Source organism: Dufourea novaeangliae, unplaced genomic scaffold (genome assembly GCF_001272555.1).
Source record: "Dufourea novaeangliae isolate 0120121106 unplaced genomic scaffold, ASM127255v1 scaffold393, whole genome shotgun sequence".
NCBI classification, from domain to species: Eukaryota; Metazoa; Arthropoda; class Insecta; order Hymenoptera; family Halictidae; genus Dufourea; species Dufourea novaeangliae.
The window spans coordinates 110,360-124,530 of record NW_015374263.1 but is presented as its reverse complement, the minus strand read 5'-3'; the positions used below and the strand labels follow the sequence as shown (position 1 = coordinate 124,530).

The following is a 14,171-nucleotide window of genomic DNA, read 5'->3' as shown; positions in this document are numbered from 1 at the left end:
ATTAGTAACGATGAAGTAAATGTATTAGAGAGTGAACATCTTGAAGAGAATACTGTAGAACTTATTAATCAATGAATCGAAGAAACACTGAAGAAACGAAAAAAACTGAAACCGATTACAAATGAAGTATATAAAGTATATGTATATTGAATATGTACAAGGAAAGAAGAAAAATAATACGCAAAACCACAGGGAAATGTTTCTTATTACCTTATTACCAGATGTAAATAAACATTCGGATCAACAAATGAGAGAATTTAAATTAAAAATATTAACGGTTATTGGATGAAATATTAACACGACCGGGACTTAATCAAGGACATTGCCTGTATGAAGGTAGATAGAAGAATTTCACCGATTTCATTTGTAAAATCGTCTGTTTCATTCCATCTTTATGCTTCCGAACTTTTAATAGAAAATTTTTCAGTCTCGAATAACACACCGATGAGCACACAAGCAAATCAGACCGAAGCTACTACGCCGATCAAATTTTACGGTGAAAACTTTTCGCCGTCAATAGATTTTTCAAATATTAGATAATGTATATTATTACTTTATACAAAGAAGAGTATATTAAAAAAATAATTCATTAGTATAATAATTTAAGTTCAAATAAATATTATTAGATAGTTATACTGCACTGTTTTACTTGCCTCAAAGTTATTAAAATTCTCTCTTCAGGACTAATACAGCATCGCATTTCAGTGTCTTGTTTTAACTACCAAACGAACTAAATTGTTATACGTATTTGTATTTATTCTATAGAAAGAATGAAATACATTATCATCTTCAGCTAATTCTCGCGCAGCAACAAATAGTCTACGATTTATGTTCTTTTCTATGTAAGGATGTAAGATGTAACCAATATCTTTTCCGACTTTTACGCTGTCGAATATAATTATATAAGTCGATAACGTCCTCTTCGTTGCTCGACATCTTTGCGAATGAGGAAAATTAAGCTTTCTGTACGCTTCCTATACGCTTCCAATTCATTCAAGTGGACAGAAACTTAATTACAACGCGTAGCGTAATCGCGTCAATTTGTATGCTACGTTGACGTGTCTATGACGAGACGCCTTAGCCATGTACAAACATGGGTATTTTTTCTATTTTTTTTTTATATCTCATGGGTAATTTTTCAACAATTTGTACGAATTTCACGGCCGAAATATTTCACACTCAAACACAAATGAACATTTTGAGTCGTTCTATACGCCCAGCGGTAGGCATCGTTGACGACGCGCTTCATGCCGAACGCATGCAGCGACGAAAACGCGACGCTGAAGCATATGTTGACACACGTCCATTGTTTTACATTAGTCGCTACATGGAACCGTCTTGCAAGCGTCAAATGTGTTTTCGTCCTTAAATTATGTACTATCACCATTAGGATATAATTTATGTGATGAAATTCTTAATGAGATATTAATACTTCGGACTAATGAAAAATGTAAATTTATAACTTCATAATTCTTAAATATGTTGTTAATGTTTTGAATTATTCAACTATAAAAACATGTATTAGTCTTAACTTACCATGGATACAATAGAAAATCCCAAAAAATACCGGTATTTGTTTCGGTTTTCGGTAATATATCGGTTTCGGTGTACCTTTACTGGCATAATACCGGTATCAAAATCATACCGATTTTAGTCCCTGGGCATAATACCGGTATCAAAATTATACCGATATTAAGTCCCTGAATTCAAATGTTACAACAAAGCATTTTCCCAGATATTTCACAATTATGTGACAGAATAATTTAATTTCTAAATTTGTATACTATCAATAGTTTGTCATGTGTATCAATTCATAGATATATGTTTATTCTCGGTAGTTCCACTATTAAATTCAGTTTTGAAATCGTCACCGTCTGGCTCAATCTTACAAGGCAAAGGGTTAACAGGCCCAACAAGAAGACAACCTTTCCGCCCAAAATCCACAAATTACTCGATTCCTGCCGACTCCCTAAGAATTAATGAAAATTAATTTTCCGAGACGTTGGATTTTTACGACGACGTCGGGCGAATGGGCCAGAGCCATTCGAATTAATTACACTTCGACGCGATTTTTCTCTGTCCCCGGGAAAATTCTCTTCGTAGGGAAAATCACAGGGGTATGGGGCGAGAGACTTTGTTCGCTTTTGCACGGTTCTCCGAGTTTCGTGGCTCCGTAGGAGTGGTGGCCCCGTCGCGCTTCCGGTATCCGGTTCCGCCGGCAATTCTTATGCGGGCGCCAACGGCCGACCGAGGGAAAAGGGAGCGAGCGATGATTCTACGGAATCTGAAAAGTCAGTCGAGCGAAAACAGCAGCGGGTGTGCCGTGAAAAGGGGATCGAGGGAGGTGGAGGACAGTGCCTCGAAAGGGAAGAAACAGTCATTGCACAGACAAGGGGGAGAGAAAAGCCAGCCCCGGGGGTGATACGTCGTCGCATCCGCTTTGACGAACCCAGAATCACGACGTGTCATTTGTCAGCGAGGACGCGCACGTGACGGTTGCACGGCTTTCGCCCGGAAACCGTCGCCATTTGCTGGCAAAAGTGAGCTGACTGGATTCGGGAGACTTGAATTCTTGCTGATGTACGCCCGGAAATATTTCATATTAATCGTTGCACGGAAAATGAATTGATATTATGTTAAGCCCCATTCAGATGTTTGAATATTGGACTGGCCAAAAAGTAATCTTGTATTTCTGTAGTAGATGATGGTTTTTTGATTTCGATACGAAGTACTGCGCCTAATTAAGAATCTACAGTGAATCACAGAAGTAGTCATACCCTCGCAATTCTTGGATTCGAATGATTAATATTCATTAATAATGTACGTACATTCTGAAAGGTTTATCAATAAAGATATATTGTCCAATAATTGAACTTTCAAATGATGTATCATTAATTGAAAATAGTAATATACGGAAATGGAAACTTAAGCAAACCATTGGTAATTTAATCCCGTAAAAGTATTCTAATTCGTACAGTTTAAGGGGGTACAGGAAATTTATAAATACTTACGAAGATTTTGATTCCACAAGTATAGAACTGGCACGAGTACGAATACTTTTGTGAGCTTCATTTATATCACTATGAATTTATACACTATATTACTATATTACTATGAGTTTTCATTCACGTTACTATAAATTGTTATTTTTCAATAAACGATGCATCATTCAAAAGCTTAGTTATTGCACTACGTATCCCTATTGATAGACATTTCAAAATACATATTGTTAAAGAATTATTAGTCATTCGAATTCAGGAATTGTGAGGGTACGAATACTTCTGTGACTCACTTGTATACATATTCTAAAAGATGTCACTTCAAACGACTTATTGAAGTGTCAGCTTTCAGAGTATGTAATATTTTATTACCTAGGAGCAGCGTTTTGTATTAAGAAATAAAAAAAGCATTGTCTGCTGGAAAAATGTGGGATTACTTCTTGTTCAACCCAATAATTTGCACACACTAACTTGTGCATTAAACGTCGTTCAATCTACCTTGTACAGTTATTTTATATACATATGAAGAAGAAATTATAATTATAATTAGTTATTACAAATTAAACAATACGAAAAGCAATGGTAATTTTCGCCAGGGAAGTTAGCTTTCATTTAAACGCAACGCTTTGTTTGCGCAAATTTTTTAAACGTTTAAGCTTGCCTTTAGGTATTATTTGTAGGCGGTATCGAGGAGTTACCCTCAATCAGGAAGTCGAAAAAAGTGATTTTTGGAAATTTGTTTTCTGTAAAACTGAGACCTTTTTAAAAAAATATTTTTGTATTTGAAATAATATATTTTAGAGAGCATGTCGCAATTTTTGTTCTTTAAAGATATTTATGAATAATGAAAAGTTGTGGCCGATCTGTCTAAGTTCCCCAGAAAAAGTTGTTTTGCTGCTCAGTACTGGATCATCTAAAATTAAAATTTCCAGAAAATTGATTTAATATATTAAATTATCTAATGTTTGAACGAAGGATTTTTTTATCGTTGCATATTTCTTTTATTGGTTAAAAACAAGCGACGTTTTTGTCAAAAATCGAAACTTTACCTTAAAACATCCGCCATTTTGTCCCAAATCAATATTTCGAGAAGTTCCTCGTTCAAAGAACTAACGTTCAAGTACTACGGTTAAAACATTCTAAAAAAAAATACTCTTATCAAGAACCTTGATCGATGTTAGAAGTCATCCTGTCGTAAATTTATAGTCTCTCAACCGGGAGTAGAGACTTCGGTAAAGATCCACGCATTAATTCCTTTCGAATTTACGATTCACCGTACCCCGCGTTAGACATGGGTGAGTTTTTATGGTGATTTCGATAGCCGCGCACGCTTCACTCTTGCTCTCGGTGCGCATCCCCCCATGTATACGATCGAGAATTTGTCAAATCATCCTCGATTGCACTCGCAAGGGCTCGTCCTATTGTGCTCTTTTAGGGACTGATGATGTATCTACATTCCCTTTCTTCCGTCGGCAAGAGAATCGTAAACTATATGAGGTAGAAACATCTAAATACGAATGAATTTTCTTACCCGAATATTATTGGCCTTTGTGTCAAATTTCGTACAGAATGAGAGTGTTTGACGACACACATATTATTCGTTAACAGAAAACTTTACTCATCGATACGAAAACTAAGATATATTTTGAATTTATACAACTTGTAGTATAAGTATAAAACAGAGGGTAGTTTATTTTCTCTACTGCTTATCTTAGAGATGACGTTACTGATTATTGTATCTTCTTGTCGCTGCATCATACAGTGATACAGTGAACTATATTATACACTTTCTGTTGAATTATCAAATATTGTGGAGAAAATGAATATTCTAACATGTATATTACTAATGGAACCATTAGTTACAAAAGTTACAAAAATAACCAATTCTGAATTATACAAGTAGACTATTGTTAACACAAATATCAGATTTTTGTTAACTTTTTAGTGAATATTACATCTATCACTAAGTTATCCATTATTCAATTTCGATAAAATGGTAATATATGTAGTTGAAATTCCACAACACACGCATATCCTTTTCTTCTTCAAAAAGGCGTATAACAAATAAATATTAGATATTTAATTATTCACTAGATTTATAAATATTGGATTTAGTCTATTTCATATTTTTTATATTATTTTCCACTTACTGCACACATCTTTCACATCATAATAATCTTAACACCAGAACTACAAAACAAGTAAAAATGACTTACCAGTACTCTTATAAACTTTTATAACGACGTTTAAAATATTTTAACAATACATTTTCTTAGATCTTTTGCAACTTTTATCATGATATGAAAGTAAAGAAATTATTTAATTTATAAATTTGCAAATTTTCCAAAATTTATCATGTTTATCGACCGATCGATAAGATATGCGTTTATCGTTGGTAGTTCTAGTGTTAATAAATCAAAATTAGCACTCAAAGTTAACGTTTTTGAACAAAATTACAGAAATTTGACAGATCATAGTTTCTTATTGAATCAAAATATATCTCAAAAACTTACGATCTCTCGTTTAATCGAAAAAATTATCTATTCGCAAGGGAAGAGAGAGACGACTTCAGGGCTTCGATTCAAGTGTTCCAACGAATTGTTCTGCATGCCAGGAAGTCCGTTTAAGATATTCCGCAAACAGAACAAGAGAAATGAGATTCTTTGCGTGGAACGCATTCCGATAGAAGTATACTTGTTCTCTGGCTTGTAGGTACGATACGGGCGTGTATCTTATCTGAATATCTGGAATAATACTATTCGCCGGACCAACCACGCTCGGGGTTGGGAGAGATCGAAACCTTTCAGAAAAATGAATTTATTCGTGGATTTATGTCCGCAACATTACCGTCACCTCGCTCATAAATCATCACGATCGAGGATAGAGATGAATTTACAGAGTGAAACGCGGAAGAACGCCCCATCGTGCGATTTTGGCAAGTGTTCCCTCTCGACTCCGTATCGAATCCTTCGTGATCTCGCCCTTTTGCCAGCACTTAATCTCTTCGTGTTACTAAACCAGCGCACGAATTGTCGTTTCAAGGGATACTTACGGCCTCTTCGCAAAGAACAAATGTTCTTTCCACTTTTTGGAAGATAGAGTGTTAACCCGTTGGCTGTTATGGTGGTCACCGACGACCGGCGCCATTAAATTGTACGAAGAAACATTGAATTTCTAAAAAGGAACATTTAACATTTTATAAATATAATTACTGTTACGGTACCGTAAGTTGGGGTAACTTTGACTTATTGTCAGTCAGGGATAACTTTGTTCCATGTCAGAAAATAGACATTTTCGATGTTGCAGCTCTTTTGTATCTTCGTTGTAGCTATTTTTATGTGAAATACCTTTTCACGTAAAAATCATGTTAATTTAACAATTTGCAAAGTTACCCTTACTGATTGTGAGCCAAAGTTATTACAACGTACAGTTGTAATGAAACTAATAAGCGTTCAAGTGAACCCGTAAATGCTTATATTGTAAATGTATTTTATCATGATACTGTCCCAAGAGTACCTAAAAACTGTAGCATTCAACGTCTTAATATTTGTGATAGGTATCGTTGTTAGTATTAGATTACCGATGCATATGAATTCAAATGAATGTTAAAATGTGAGTTTTCTTAAGAAAATAATTTAGTGACTAATGTCTCCTTATGATGAAATGATTCCAACATAACATTACAGCGAATCACTGTAAGAATAAGATAATTTTTTAAATAATTGTCCTAAACGCCTGAAGCATTAATAAATTAAATAATTTTTCTAAGGGTTTAGTTAGTTTAATATCTATTCAAAAATTCCACAAGATTTTGTAATTCATAATAGGATCCATCTAGAATTTATAGATTAACAAATTTCAATAGATAAAGCAGATTTAATGTACGTACGTGTGTAGTCAGTTTAACAGTCATGTATTCCTCAAACCCATTTAACTCTGATGGAACCGTGACTTTTCGTAACTATTTGTAATATTTTTGTGATTTTTATGATTTCAATATTTTATTTTACTTCAGTTAGTTGACTTACTGTTTTAGGTGTATTTAAGCCGAAAAGTATCAAGACAGAATTTATTTAAAAAGCACACAAAAGTTAACACTATTTTGCACATCTTACATATCGCATTTAATCATAAAATGCGAACAACTTCTTTAGGAAAAACGTGTAAAAATATGAAAATTTTATTCGTAGCACAAAGTACCCTACAAGTTAGAAAATTTGATTTAACTCTCGTATATTATTTAGTAACATTTATCTTTCTGTCATTTAAGTAGTTGAATGCAAAATGCATTAAACTATACATAACTAGGTTTTAACGTCAACCGACAATTTAGGCAAAACTTATTTATAAACTTGTATAATACTTAGAATTTTTAAAAGTTAAGCTCTCATAGTTCAGAAAATTGAAACAGTTTATCAAATGGAAACATCTCTGGAATACATGAAAATTCCATAGAAAAAAAAAACCGAATAAATTGAATGTAATCACGATAATTACATGAACGATAAAAAAACGACAATAACGAAAGAGTTAGCGAGCATAGCGAAATTCGTCGGTAGCTTTCGGGATGAATCCCCCGGAATGGAAGTCAGACATTGGCTCCAGACCCCCTGGCGCCGTCGCGACGCTTCCCAGCTTTTGGCAAAACACATCCTATCCCGTCGTATCCCGGAACGGGAGCCTAGTTTTTTTTATAGCGACCGTCGGCACGACCCCCGGTTCCAGGCTCCCGAAGATCCCCCATAAAATCTCTTTTCCTCGTTGCGTTGCCCCCTCAACTTCTCTATATCTTGCAGCATCCCTCTCCGCGGACCTGCCCTCTTCCCCTTACAGAGGGATACTGCCGTCTTGATAGCGGAGACACGATCTTCCTCTACGAATGCGAACCTGCACGTGCTGATCTAACAGATTAAAGTTATACGAAGCAGACCTGAGATGTTTGATTGAATCCCGTTGCTGGATTTAATTAAAAAGTATGTCGGAAAGAAAATGTTGGGGATAAGTAAATTCAAATGTAGTTTTGTTTCACATTTATTTTACATATATTCAGATGTACATATATCGTAATTTTACAAATATTAGATTTATCAGTGGTCCTATTACAGGATTCAATTAAAAAGTGTGTCGAAGAGAAAATGTTGAGGACAAATATTTAATATCACTTTTATTTTAAATACAAGAAGACGTTAAGAGTGAGATAGATTACAAAGTGTTATTTAGTAAACAATAAAAACATTAGATTTATCAATGAATAATTCACTGGGCTGCTTTTAAGAGAAATAAGAGCTTACGCCGTGGGTTTGCAGATGATTTCCTGAACATAAATTTTCTTATTTTATTTAAAATAACGATGGATTACTTTTACTAAAAACCATGTATTCTGCACTTCTTACTACAATATAAATATAAACAAATCATTTATCATAGTCATTAAATTTTCCAATTTGCATTTAAAATGCAACCAAAAACTTAAAATTTTAAGCAGTGTGGTAATTAAAGATGAAGGCCATTACGAATGAGTTTCATATTGTAAGTTTCTTCTACAAATGTCTGGAAACTGGTACCATAGATATTTAACACTGTGCTAATCGGGATTTCAATAAGAAATAGTATTCATTTTACCTAAATATAATATCCAATTAATAATAACTTTATATTTATTAACATGGTTTCTCATATATCCCTTGAATTTAAATTAAAATCTAAGGACGTATTGATTTGATTGAATTCCTTAAAAATTTCATATCACTAGTATTAAATTACACACGTTTCATTTAATATTTCTATTTAATACGTAACTTTACTAACAAAATATGTAACATACCACGAATTAACAAAAGGAATTTTTCGTACTTGAACGTCTTCTTAAAGTTTAACTTTATAACCCACCATTCTACAACTGAATAAAACGCATTATTGGTTTATTTAGCAATTTCACGCGAAAAAGATTCCTCGAATATCCGTGAACCGAAATTACGCAATTTTATGCTTGCAGACATTCCAGTTCAGACGACGAACGTTATTCCTTTCCAGGCGTACTCGTTCGACTGGTTGATTCATCCGTTACGACTTCCATGTATCCACCTCGAGTGATATCAATCTGATTCGGTAGTCGATATCATTTCTCCTGGATATAATGGAGAAACTTTCTGGGACGCGTGCACGATTCGATGACAGGGCGCTGCGCGAATAGCGAATAGGACAAAAGGGACGATAAACTTGTCTGGAGAGGAAAGAGGGAAATTGCTGGAAAGAGGCATCAGGGGGATCGCTTCTGTATTTATTACCGTGCAAGGGTGGAGACGTGGTAGTATCTCTCCCAGTTTCTTCCAAAAATGAGACATCCGTAGATAGCCTGACAAATGATCAACAGATTCATTCGTGTATCCTCGAAATATTCCGACAAGTTAGTCTAGACTTTGTAGTTGTAATCTCTATCTTAGATATAATGGCACTGAAAGTAATAAAGTATTTAAATATGATAATTATGTAACGAATATTACTAAAATAACAAAAACATTTGAGATAGTTATACATAGTAATCGTAGTATAGGGTGTAAAAAAAATGTTTGTTTAAAAGTAATTCTTACTATGGAAATGACAGCAAATAATGGAAATTTCAGATAGTTAGCAACAATTTGATTCTAAACTATTTCAAATGAATAAACACATAATATCTCGTAAACGCAGAAAATTCATTTTAAAATAAAAAAAAATTAATGTAAAGTATCATAACAATTTACATAGTATTAAACTTAAATTTTTTTTATCGTTGATTTTATATACTTGTGCATGTACTTATTAAATAAAATTAACAGAAGACAGGAATGTTATAATTATCTCAGATAGCACATGACGCCCAATGACGGCTTAAAGGTGTCTTAGACCTAAAATAGCCGTAAAATGAGCGTCTTCAAGGCGTTAGGTATGTGCTATCTGGGATGTTGCTCGTATCTAAACAATAATATTTCATTCGAGCAGATTAAAGATTATAAATCTTTTAAATTATACAATCTTTCTGTTAATCAATTACAGTTTTCTCTTTAGTTTCAACTATTTTAGGAATATAATTAGTAGACCGTGGATGTTTATGCATTTAAAGTACCTGGTAATCTTTAAATATTTGTATATTATTATTAACATACTGTGAAACCCTCCTGTACAGGAATCAAATCAGTATCCACTTTTCATTTTTGTAAATCGATAAGTGAAACTTGATTTTGGACAAGCATCCGTAGTTTAATATTAAGAAATGTTTACATGATTATTTCACTTGTATTGTTAAGAATAGTAAATAATCATAGTACAATCCAATTTATTACGGTATGTTACAATTGAGCCGTTCCTCAAATGACTAACTGCACTTTTTGAATTTTTATCAAATTTTAGTGCCAAAATACTTAATTGGTGTTTAACTTTTTATATTTTATATTTTTCTGGAGTTAATCACTTTAGTAAATGAACGGCTCAATTATCCATAATATTTTGCCTCTGATTATAAGTGTTTTACTTTTTCAAATAATTTTCATTATTTACCTGTAATCGTTATCACGAATGATAGGACCGTGTTATCACTATGTACAATTTAAGCGGTGCTTGCTCCATCTTGGTGTTCCCGAAGGAAACGGATGATAAGGTAGCTCGGGGCTGACGTTTCCCGCAGCAGGGTAACGGTCCGCTTTTTCCTCGCACGGTAAAAAAGTCGAAAATGGATGAAAATCGAATTACGGTCGCGGGTCTGGCAACTGTCCAGTCGGAACTCTTCTATTTGACGCTGGAACCGTGAGATTTATCGCGAGTCTGTGCTACTTTGCCCTCGTTTTAAAAATGTTGAAGACCGTCTAATTTATTATCGTATTCAACCATTATTCACGTAAGACGCCACAATAACTCATAATATTTTTCGTGCTGTTAATATACTCTGTTAGAATAACTGTGATTTTAATACTCGACAAGAGAGACGATCGAGGTTTAGGATTCACGTGACGCGCAACTACTCATTACAATTGTAATGTAGCAAAGATGACAGAAGAAAACTAGCTATTCAAATTTTGGCAACGCACAGTTGGCTTGTTTCCAATTTACTTCACGCATTATCGTTAACTAGACCGCGAATACAATTCTTTCGTTTAATTATGGGTACCTTTAGGACCAGGTCACACGAATAATATCACTAGAAATCGTGACATAATTGTGAAATACAGTGGATGTATTATATTTATCCTACTATATTTAATGCTTAGTATTTCAGTTCATTAAACTTTTATTTAATAATATTATGAAAAAGAGAATGGAATAAAATGAGATAAAAATTGAACCAAAAATTATATTTACGTATGTAACATGCAGTTCGTACAAATAATATTTTTACGTACTCACGTTTTTTAAATACTTGTATAGATTCTTAAATTATGTAAATTAGTACATGTAAATTATGTTTAAATTGTTCTTATCGCTGGCCTCACACGCCGATTTATACATACTTAACAGAATGAAATTTATAGTAAATATACACATGATTTAATCGCCAATTATTCAAATAGAAGTAAGCAGAGGGTTGATATTCATGCAAATATAGACTATGGTATGGATCAATTTACACAATCTAGAATCAATCAAAGACTTGTTCATGCGTTTAAAATATTTATCACGTTCGAATGAAATAAAAATCTCATTAAACCTCATTAAATATTTAACTAATTTAAATTTACTTAGTTTAAACTAAACTTCATTAAATATTTAACTAATGTTAATTATATTTAAGTAAATTAAATTTTAATACTGATGTCTAAACTATCATGTATGCTATAAATGCATAAACTCCATTCCAGTTATCAGTATGACCTTCTCATCTAAAGAATAATCTTTCATATCATTATACATACATATATTCTTAATTCCATTCAATATATGTATTCATTGGATCCATACAAAAACGTTCCTTCTTATATCCTTTATTTTACTTTCTTCCTTAATTTGCGATACAATCTGAATTGCTAACAATGCTCAACTTTACTGATAATTTATCATTTGCACACAAATCTGTCTCAGCTCGAAAAATAAAACGAAATCTTGCAACTGATTTAATATAATCCGAGATTCAAGTATGCAAATACTTTTCGTATTCACTATATGTAAATTAAAAAAGTTTCGTTACAAGCCCTGTAGCCGCCATGTTGCTGGTCGCAGGAATGATCCACCCTTCAAAGGTTAAGGCGAACGCTCAGAGAAAGTCATCGAATATCGTCAGATTTTGACAATTCTGCACACGTATTCCTAGACCAGGTAAAGAAATGCGATCGAACTTTCCAACGTGTACGTTTGAAAAATCCCCTGTAAACGCGCGAGTTGTCCACGGTGCGTTGAAATGCAGGTCGTGCCCACCTATCGCACCCTGTACCTACGGTATATCGAGCATCGCCCACGTTCCTCGTATTATGCACAGGTGCATTCTCGGTTCGGCGACAGAACGTGGAAAAAGGCGTCCTACGTCCGCGTGGAGCGATCAACGCCTTCTTTCGCTGCCTCCGACGCGCGTGGAACGCTAGGAATTCGCGGACCTATACGCCATGTCGCTGTAGGCGGTTTCGAATTAACGCAACAACGTTGCGTTCTTCACTTTGGTTTACTATTTACGGACTGCGGGTACTACATAGGGCACACTTACCCTATTACGAACAAATTAGTGGCTTGTTGAGCTTGTTTTTGTTAAGAAATAATCAGAAAATATTGATAATTGTTATTTTTTCGAGCAGTCTACATAGTAAGTTTCATTTTTCTGAGATCCCAAGAAAGAATTTTTTATGGAATAGTTGAAAATTAATGAAATACCAAACGAACAAAAAAAAAGTTCTTTGGAACCTATTATGGAGTGTTTTATTGAAAGTATAATATTTAGTATATATGTATATATGATTCTGTTTATTTTATTCGATAAATGTATGTTATTTATCTTTACTTTCCTGCACGTGGGACTTCTTAGCACTTCGTGTAGACTGTTTGAGAATAACGATCAAATTGTTAGATTCAACATTAAAATAGGAAAGTTAATAAATAAAAGAGCTTAAATTGAAAATATTTTAATTTCTATGAATAAAGGAGGAACTTCGTTAAAAAAAATTATTTCGGATATTTATAAATACAGTATTTTCAATTAATAGAAATATAGTAAAGCCTCCATAATACGGACACCATACGTAATTGGGGCACTTACCCACTATAGGGTAAAACTGAGCAATACGCCTCGGTTGACAAAACACATAATTATTATTGGACGCATACAAGTAAGGACAGGCCGCTGCAAACGACACGTTCAAATCTGTCTCAGTCGATCGTAAACGCTGTTAAAGTACAAGTGTCATTATTACGATTCTTCAAGACATAGATAAAAATTTGGATTATCATTAAAGCAATAATGAGGCGTTTTGTTAGCCGTGCGTATTACCTAGTTTTACCATAAACACAAATCCGCCGAGAATCGTCATCTGCAAGGAAATTGATGACCACTTCCTTCGGGGACCAGATAAATACCGGAAGAACGTTGTATCAACTTATGACAACTTGTGTGTCGGGCGTAATACTCGTCCGGATTCGCTCGTTATATAATTATGCGATGTCGAAACGTGGAAACAGTGTTTTTGGGAATCTCGTTTGGAAAAAGTGTGCGATGTAGATGTGTGTGATTCTGTTTCTGTGTTTGATTTCGACAGAATAACGGACGAGATAAACTGGTCCGGTAGAGTTCTTCTGGTAACGAGGGGGTGATTTTTGAAGCTTCGAAGTGGTCTTAAAATAATGATGGAATAATTGTTCCACTCGAGTGTTTTGATGTAAACGATGGTTCTCTGAGGATTGGATAGTCTTGAAAGAACTAGGATCTGCGGAGTGCAGGCAATTTAATTAAGGAAATTGTTTTGTTTAAGGAGGTAGGTTGAGGTTTATTTGTAGTTAGGGTTAAATATCATTATTATCAAATCAGTAGAGATGTATAATATTGTTTAAAATGTAGTGTTTTTAAGCAATTATTTGTGAAGAAAACGAGTTGTTGTAGATGTTAATGTCTATAGTTACATAATGAGGTCAGCTTTGAAATATTACATATGCAATGATATTATAGTTAGTTCCTCGTAATTATTCCAGGAAAACTGATACTTTGTTTTATTAGTTTCTTAA

The 14,171-nt window shown here is 33.9% G+C and overlaps 1 protein-coding gene across 3 annotated transcripts in view; it reads left to right on the top strand.

Moving 5' to 3' along the window:
* Positions 1-14,171, top strand: part of LOC107192645 (talin-1) — a 125,147-nt gene that overhangs the window by 10,979 nt on the left and 99,997 nt on the right. The window contains exon 1 of one of the 3 annotated variants that reach the window (XM_015581954.1): positions 13,860-13,924. The exons of the other annotated variants lie outside the window; for them this stretch is intronic. The gene's annotated coding sequence lies outside the window, so the exon portion shown is untranslated. Of the gene's footprint in view, positions 1-13,859; positions 13,925-14,171 lie in introns of those variants that run through there. 3 annotated transcript variants of the gene reach the window in all.